Here is a 9,767-nt window from a genome sequence, read left to right as displayed (position 1 = left end):
TAGGACAAACTTCTCTTCATTCACTTGGCAAGATGGGTCAATTTCACCTTGTCCACTCATATTCAATAAATTCAATGTTACATTGACTACATGGAAGATTTTGTGGGTAAAATGGGTCAATTTTGCATAAGTTAACGACTTTATCCCATTATATATTTATTGATTTTATGGGTAAAATGCGTCAATTTTGCATACAGTAGTTAACGACTTTATCCCATTATATATTTATTGTTTTTTACTTTAATTTATCTATATTTAAACTAAACAGCAGGCATCTTGTTAATTTCATGACGGCACTGTGAAAAGTGTTATTGACAACGTCTAATCTTCAATTCATCACGTTCTCCTGTCACCTCAAGATTATCATATCAATGAAGCATGAATATATACCATGGATGGTTTAGCTCAAAAGTAAGTACCACGAATCTGGAAATTTGCATGCGACTGGAGTTTTAAAGAATACCTTGCATTTCGAGTATAATCGTTTGATTTTTAGGGAATACTTCCACAAGAATTGGTGATAGAATTTTTGTTTGGATTACAAATTTGGTTACAATTTCAAACCATCTCATGTACAGGTCTATGTTTGTGAACTCTGCAAATGAGACGTGATTTCATTTATTACTCACAATGTCACTTACCATACATATGTATTGTGTGGGCAGAGTAAGTAGTAGATTTAATGTAATAATGAATTCAGTGGCCCTTTCTCATAAACGTATCCATACATCCATCCATTCAACTAAAAGCTCGTCTTCTCTATTAGAAGCAAGCAAGCAACCAACAAATTATTAGCCAAGCACATTGTGTTCTGTCTTATATTCTCTGTAAAAAGATATTGTATTTTTTCTCCAACCAGGTTGTTTGGTTCAATTTTATTTTTGACAAAAATGCTCACAATATTGAAGAGATTTATGGCGCAAGGGCCTGAGGAATTGACGAGCCCCCATAAATGGCATAAATTTGGTTCAATCTTTCGTCTCTGCCAATTCTGGAACCATATGCATTAACCTTGGGGGTGTTGGTGCCATGGCCTACACTCACTTGCGCCACACAACAAACTAGCAACAAAGTACTCAAAATGGAAAAAAAACAGAAGAAAGAGACAGGCCTTGCTTGAAGAGAGCATCAGCAACGAGATTTTGTTCATGGTAGATATGTTGGAAGGAGATGTCAGAAAAGGAAACCTTTGTTCTTTACGACACCACTTCCCAACCTTTCTTTCACTAGAGTGGTATTCTTTTCATGCTCATTCCTTCATTTCCTATTTTTGTTTGGAATTTTCCATTGAAATATTTAACATAAACCCTTAATTTTTTCTTTGTTTGACCTGTTGCAATGCATATTTCCTTCGATACTTCGTGCGACATGCCTAGATCAAGCATACCATATCAAGCATCAAGCAGGGCTAAGCAGGGTTGATCTACAGATTGTCTTCAATCGATCACTTGGAGCTGTCCGGTTGAGGATCTTGCCCCTAGTTGGATACTGGAGAGGGACCAGCTTCTCTACGAAAAGTGCTTGTTGCTTACTCTTTTCGTGATTCTCGTGTTGGGTATTGTCAAAATTGGTCATGAAGGATAAATTCTAAGAGTTTTGAGGCGTAGCTACTTCTTTGTAATGTCCCATGTTAAATGGTGCTGACAGGAGTATCCTTCACTGTACAGCGCACTATACAATTGCAACTGCAACTACGTTTGGAAAACCTGGTTTGCTTGAAAATGCTTATCAATCCTACTAGGAGAAGATTCATTTACAATGGAGCTTTCTAGGTTGAAAAATCCCGAGCACCGCTTCCATCGCTGATAATTTCAGCAACTGTGACCTTCCTCGCCTACACCAACTATGAATTTGAACATTGAAATAGTCGCGCTCCTCTCGCCTGTGGCAACACAAACCTGTAGAAAATAGAAAATGTTGAAGGTTCATTGCGCGTAGATAGTCGTCGATGGCAGTTTGTTTATCATATAACCTTAAAGCTCTACATTGTGAGCTTCTTCTTATTATTGAAATAGAACAAGAAACCCATGCACGTCAAGTGTTTGACGGAATCTGCCTACCAAATTGGACAGTGACTCTCATACCAAGATTGCGGTAGATGGATTTTCTCTAAATCCTATGATGAATTTTATTGCGGAGGAATAGACAGAGACAAGAGAATGGATTTCAAATCCAGGGATTGGATCTGTGCAACAAGATGTGTTGTGCCAAGATGACATGTTTAGCCTTGCTGAATTGTCAGCGGTTGAAAACCAGCGAGAGTAAGTGGTAGTCAGCCCGACCAATATAGCCATGGAGTCCAATTTCTCATTCTGGGCAGCCCAAGTAAAACAAATGCTGCGGAAAATGGAATTTCTTGAAACCGAAAACAAGGAGCTTCGTTCAGAAATGCACACCCTCTTTACTAGATTTTTAGAGGTGGAGGGGTATAATTTATCCCTTAAGAAGATGTTACATGAAACTAAAGAGCGGGAAATTTTCCATCCTCTAAATGGTGCACTGCATGCAGAAATTCTTGACCTTAAAAGCAAACAAGAAGAAACAATAAGCCATCTTCAAACAAGAAACTGAGACACACATCAATTCTTGGGTACAATTGGTTCGAGGGAAGGATAAAACTCCTACCCCTCTTGCAGCAATTGAAGAGGTGATGCAAGTAAAACTTGTGGATGAATGCAACAGACGGGTAAGAGAATTGAATCTCAAGTTGAGAGGTCTCCCCTTACCCCACCACTCTCTGGATCCTATGGAAGTGGGGGCTAGGATCCTTTGGGACACCCTTAACCTCCCCGATATAGCTTTGGACAAAGCCTAGCTGGGCTACGACTCCGCTCTCTTCCTCAGGTTTCAGACTACGTCTGTTTGACTCCGTGCCCTCAGGGCTAAGAGGAAGTTGTTTTCTCTTCCCAACAGGGTTTTCTTGGATGAGGACCTCACTTGAGCACAGGTTGTGGAACTTAAACAATCCAAAGAACAAGTTATGGCAACACGATAGGCAGGGAAATGGGCAGTTATCAGGAATCTTCGGGCAGTCATTCGAGACTCCTTCCCACTTGGGTGGGAACCCCAAACTGGAGGTTCCAAATGACGGGCCCACTTGGGGAGGCGACAGGGTATAGGTATTTCTATCCGTTGTTGGAATGGAAATGGATCTTTCTAGTCATCGTCGAGACTCTTGTATGACGCTCTCGAATCAACGAACATCCTCTTCATGACCGAGACTCATGCAAACCATGTTTGACCCCTCCCAAGTATTGTGGGTTACCGTTGGATCTCAGTTTGCAGGCAGGAGACGAGGAGCTCAGGAGGGGTCAGAGGATTAGGTGGAGTTGCTTGTTTGGCTAGTGACTCACTCCGAAACAGGGTATCTTTGGTAGCTAAAGATGAGTTTTCCAGGTTTATGTGGATTCGGATTAGCGTCGGAGTCTCTCCTCCGAGGGACATCTACATTGTAGTTTGTTACTTCCCCCCAGCCTCTTCACCATTTTTTGTCCATAATGGCTCAAATGGGGACCCCTTTATAGACTTGTACACCGACATCACCCAGTACTGTGTTGTTGGGGAAGTCATCCTCCTAGGTGACTTCAATGCTCGCATTAGAGATCTCCAGATCCCTCTCCACGACCGATCAGAGGATGTGTTTTGTACCCAGGGGATAGATCCAGATTTAGTAGGGCTTCACCGGATGTCAGATGATGCTTTGGGGCCCACTACAGTTTATGGTAAGCATCTATTTCAGTTGGGAGAATCCCAGGAGTTGTTGATTCTAAATGGTCTCCCCTGTTTCCCAAACTCTTGCTTTTTCACATGTCAACCATATGGTGGGGGTGCAAGTGTAGTTGATTATGTACTCACTAGCCATAACTTGCTCCCTTTTATTCGCCATTTCTCAGTCTCCCGCATCCCCCTTTTTGAGCATGCACTTCTTTCCTTCTCTCTTTGGTTTGACCCTCCCCTTCCACCCCATCCCTCCCCTCGGGGCCCACCCTGAACTACCTTCCGATTTGACGAAGGAGACCCTGACATATTCTTCTCTACCCTACTCAAGATGCTCCCATAAAAGACCTAGTTCTCCTTGCTTTATTCTAATTCCAATAAATACACGTCTTTCAGCTGCCATTTGGGAAGCAACACTCAAATCATTCCCCCACTCCACTTGTTCCTCTTCCATCTCCCCTAAAGTTGGATCTTGCCCCATGAAAAAACAGGTACGATGATGAATGAAGACTCTGCATCGAGAAATTCAATATGATTTCACCCACTCTCAACCCTTCTACTCTAAACTCAAAGCTTCTTATCATCGTCTCCTTCGTCACAAGAAACAACTCTTTGTCTCTCATAGAAGACGGGAATTTTCTGCTCTCGTTGCCCACTCCCCTAAACAATTATGGCCTACCATCCTTCCCCGACGCTCCCCTCTTCCACCTAACCTCGACCCTACATCCATGTTCCCTCACACTTCCAACCTTTATGATATTCTCCGGCAGGCTCAAATTCATGTTACCTCCCCACCCTCTTCATGTTACCTATTCTCAAACAAAGATATTAGAGAGGCCATTTGGGTGATGAACAGTAGAAAAGCAGCCGATGAGAAAGGCTACCAAGCAAAGTTCTTTAAGCATGATTTCTATGCTTTGGTTAGCTACTTGGATGATCTCTTCAACCATGTAGTTTGTGAAGCTTTTCCACCAACATGGTCACACCACATCATCCATCCAATCCACAAATCAAGTTCCAGCTCAAATCCCAATAACTACAGCATGATCATAGTGGGCCACACGTTCTCGAAGTTGTATGCTACTATTCTACATAGGAAGCTCTCTAGTGACCTTGAGCAGAGACAACTTAGAGCTAGGGCACAGGCAGGTTTTCGACCAGCTCATTAAACCATTGACCACATCTTCACCCTTCACGCCGTGATTGAGGAGGCATGGCACCGCTCTTCCAAACTCTATTGTTCTTTCGTAGATTTTCGGACAGCTTTTGAATCTGTTCCTAGGGAGGCCTTACTCCATAGACTCTGAGATATTGTCATATCTAGAACCCTATTGACCACTATTATGCACCTATATGAGTCTATTCTTGGTCATCTTCACGCGTCCCATGGGATGTCTGATTTCATCCGAAGCACTATTGGGGTTAAACAGAGTTGTCCACTATCCCCTACCCTGTTTGGGATCTATATTGATGAGTTGGAAGTATTTCTACACGAGTATATCCAGGACACTGATGGTTGCCTTCTTCACCAGGTTCTGATATCTATTCTACTCTTTGTTGACGACGTGGTCCTCCTCTCCTCATCCCTAGAAGGATTATAGAGGCAGTTGGATGCCTTAGTTCTATTTTGTGGTCATCAACAGTTGACAGTTAGCCTGGGTAAAACCAAATTTATGATCTTCAATGGGGTGAAGAAAACCTCAAACCTTCACTTTCTATTCAAAGGGGAGGATATTGAGATCACCAGCACGTATACTTACCTGGGGGTGAAATTCTCAAGTCCCTACTTCAGTTTGTGACCAGCGCTTCAGCCTCATATCAACAAAGGATATGAATCCTTAGCCCTTCTCAAGAGACAGTGCTTTTGACATCACTTCCAAGACATCTCGTCCAAGATGAGCCTCATGGACACCTTGATTTGTCCCACTGTTCTATATGGATAAGAGATTTGGGGACCGTCCTTACTTGATTCAGATTGGGCTTCAGCTAAGAGAGTTCAGATTCTTCTTCGCTGCATAATTAGGTGCAAATTGACAATACGTAGCACATCATCCTTGTAGAGTTTGGATCTCAGCCCTTTCGGCTTGAGACAGTCTTCATATTGGTTTCATTATTGCATTGTGTCCAGGGATTTGCAGACTCGATAAAGAGTAGGGACTGATATCCTTACTTGGCATATTTTTCTTTTGAGACTATTGCCCGTTCTACTCCCTTAGGTTGAGCCATATGTTGGTTTACGAGAGTTTCAAATCTCTTAGAGTCAGTGGGAATTCAGTATGATCATCTCCCTCCTTTCCGATATTCCTTAGATGCTCCTGGGTCACCGTTTACCTACTAGATAGGAGTTAAACAAGAACACCAGGGAGGACATATACTGGCATTTTGTCTAGGTCACCTGGGTCAATCCTCCCAAAGAGTTGGGCCCAAATATGGCCTTCTATGTTGAGCACTTGTTGGAGTTGAGAGATGGGCTCTTTGTTCGACCCTGGTATACGTTTCACCACCGGATGCATGCTCTTCTCATTCCTCTAGGCCAGTTCAAAGTAGGTTCTCATATATTTTGGGTAGAGACAACCACCAGGTGGATAGACCAGACAGACTCTGCTAGGTATGTTATTTACAGGAAGTAGAGACCGAGCTGCACTTCATTCTTGGACTCCTTATCTACTACGAGATCAGAGGAAGGTTTCATTGCTTGTTGAGAGATTCTCGGACCCTCGCCAACTTTTTCAGGTATCCCGACCAGAGATGTTTGGCCCTATAAATGTAGGAGGCTCTCAAGTTCCAAACTTCCGAGCACATATTCTTCAACCTCCCATTAGATCAGACCCCACACAAAGGATCGCGACATTTCTCAGGGCACTACCTTCAGACAAGGGCACCAAGAGATCTATTGATACCAATATGTATCCAAACTCTAGATCAGTGAGGATCTGTGGGACCTCACCTTGCCACACGAGATATCAGCAGTAGATCCATCTCAGATCCGTTCCTAGGAGACAAACTAGGTCCTCCAGCATTCAGTAACGTGCGAACCCCCCAGGAAACGATTTAGTGGACAGTCTGCACTTGCCATCGGCTCTTCATCGGGCCAACAGACTTTGTTGAGTTTCTTCAATTTTATTCATTAAACTTCGGATGTTAGGAGAGATGGGTCTGATCCTCAGGCCTATTAGCTCCTGGATCTTCTCTGCTAGGGCCAGAGGTTGATTTTCGTCATGCATTGTATCTTTTATAGGAGACCGTTTGGTTTTCTCGCTTTGTATATACATCATTGTACTCAAAAGTCCCTTTCACCTACTTTGTGTTTATTAGTTAGACATAAATATAATTATCTTATCTTATCTGGAATTTTAGTAATCTTTTCATTAGAAGCATTTTTCCTTATTGTGCAATTGACAGGAGAGAAAATTTAAGACCCTACCTCTTTTATTTAATACATAGGTTTTACTATTTCACTAGCATAGATAGGTGGACCACTGGGACTACGAATTCCTTCCCATCTGTTTTCTTTTTTCGAGTAGCCTTACATTCGTAGATGAGTTATGATGAGATCCTTTTGAAAGGAAGATTTAGCAAATTCAAATTACAAGCCTTGAGAAAAATCTGTGCCATAACTTTAGCTTTCAAATTAACTTGTGGCTTAAGGGCAATGTGGAAATTTTTCCATACTTCCAGTCAACTCGTGTTCTTTTAGAAAACTTTCCAAACACATGTTTCAGGTTCCATCCTCACTGGTAACAGTTTGGTAACAACAACCATTTTGCAGTATCCATTAACCTTGGTTTTGGATATAATGACTAGAAGGCAGTGCCTCTTCCAATGTCAATATACCCTGAAATGAAGTAACAGTTGAAATAATATGTTCATATTTTAAACTGAAGTGGAAGTAAATGCCTTCTCTTTTAATATATATACTACATTTTTTTGTCTTGTAAGACAATCACTATTCTGGAAAACTTACAAGATGGAACTTCAAACCTCATGACTTTTATTAGGGTCCCTGATGAAGTCTGATAATTAGAAATCACTATCCATATAACCTAACCATATAAATACAAGGAGTTGTCCCAATAGCTAGAACTACATTGAGTTTATGTGGCTGATCATAGTTGACGCAAATAGAAGAGTTGACCATCCATTAGAACCCCTATAATATAAAAGCTGATCATAGTTGACGCAAATAGAAGAGTTGACCATCCATTAGAACCCCTATAATATAAATTATATCTACTTGGTGGTTCTGCTTAAAGCCATTTTTAAGCTATATAGGGTTGAATAATCATGACTGTAATTACAAGAAGGTTGATCGAATATATGGTACATGATATACGAGTTTGGCTTGTGAAAATACCTCTTTGCTAAAGGCATTTAAAATTCTACGCCTTTGCAAATGCATTCAAGAAATGGTTTGTATTCCTTTGCAAATGTATTCAAGAAATTTTCCCAAGTCTGGCAACATTTCTGTTTTGCCTAAAATATTTTAAGCATTAATTATTTTCCAATGGATTTGTTCTCTTTTATTTGTTTTTGAGGGAAGGGGAAGAAAGTTATTTAGAATCAGATGGCCAATTAACACCTATTTCCCATAGAAGTCTATTCATACATCACATTTTGGACTATTTATTTGAACAAAATCATTCCTTGAAATTGTGGGTTTCTTGGCATTTTGACTTAGAAATTATTTTTATTACCAGGATGTCGATGGTTTAGTGCCTTTCTTCTAGGGCACTGCAACTGATGGTTGCCTAGTCCTATCTGATGACCCAAATGTCCTGAAAGAAAGATGTGGAAAATATTTTGCTCCTTTTCTGCGAGGTAATATTGGATTATTGAATTAATGATCATCTATCCTCTCACTGTTTCACACATCACTCATAGTAATCTAATTTTTCCTGCTTAATAATACTCATGTTGCATTTGCCTCTGCAGGTTGTTTTTTCTCTACATCAGGTGGCTTGAAGAGTTTTGAACATCCTCTCAATAAGCTCATGTTGATGCCTTATGTTGATAGTAAGGGGAAAATGTGTTGGGCTAACCTCAATGTAGATGTCTTTGCCAAGAGGCAAACTAGCATGCCTAGAGTTGGTAGTGAGGTCGATTGGGCCAAGGAATTTTGATATGAACAAGACCATTTGGGTTAATAATTTTAATAAGAACAATTTGATAATTAAAAATATCATTTTTATTTCTATTTAACATGAATTAATTTCATAATAAAGACTGATGAAGTTGAAAAGTGAGTCAATTTTCCAATTATTTCAAAATCTCCTGGTTATTTGTCTGCAAAATTGGTTATTACAACTTTTCTGATTGATGTTTATGGTTGACTTGTTAGAACTCAACAGGAAAAGTATAGTAACCCTTGAAATACGGATGGGTGATACTAAGCACATCCAATAATATACTAAATATGATAACGAAGTAAATAAATGATATAAATGGCTTCTGTAATATTTCATTGTTATGGCTTCTTTATTATTATTAGTATTATTTAAATATATGAAATTTCAATTATAAAACACCATTCAAAGAATCTTTTATTAATTTTTTTATTTATCTATTTAATATTAAATGATTATTTGATATATTTAAAAGTATAAAAAATTATTTTAAATAATATAGTTGGTTTTAAATAACATCTTGAACGTTGAGAATGGACCAGTAAAACCAAGTGATTTTTCTGCTATTGATTCTTTCTTCGGTAACTTTATTGTTGATTTTTCTGTAGTTTCAAATTCAGAACAACAGTTAAATTTAGAAATCTGAATTTTCTTCTACTCTCTGAACTCTGTCGCTAGGGTTTTTGTCATCCTGCATGGTTCAGAGCATGGTAGAGGTCGGAGGGGGCTTTGTGGCCCCCTCCTTTCGGGATATTGTCACAAGCAAGAACAAGGAGCCTGAAATCTCATTCTTCACTAGGTTTACTACCTACAACGCCTTTCACTCTTATAGTATTCCTAAATCTACAAGAGCGAACAAGAAAGTAAATGGAAATGTAGCATAAGACAAGCCTGGAAATGGAAATGTCTCAAAAGAAGCTTCGACTT

At 40.0% G+C, this 9,767-nt stretch overlaps 1 long non-coding RNA gene across 1 annotated transcript; it reads left to right on the top strand.

Moving 5' to 3' along the window:
• The first annotated feature begins 782 nt into the window (after nt 1-782).
• Nucleotides 783-8,868, top strand: LOC149232945 (uncharacterized). Its single transcript, XR_016248198.1, has 3 exons — nt 783-1,234; nt 8,415-8,535; nt 8,650-8,868. It is a non-coding gene; the product is annotated as an uncharacterized LOC149232945 (long non-coding RNA).
• Nucleotides 8,869-9,767: the final 899 nt, after the last annotated feature.

This window comes from Pinus tabuliformis, chromosome J (genome assembly GCF_031772625.1).
Source record: "Pinus tabuliformis cultivar Carrire ecotype Pingquan chromosome J, CPIR1, whole genome shotgun sequence".
NCBI lineage: Eukaryota > Viridiplantae > Streptophyta > Pinopsida > Pinales > Pinaceae > Pinus > Pinus tabuliformis.
This window is presented reverse-complemented; position numbering and strand designations above follow the sequence as displayed.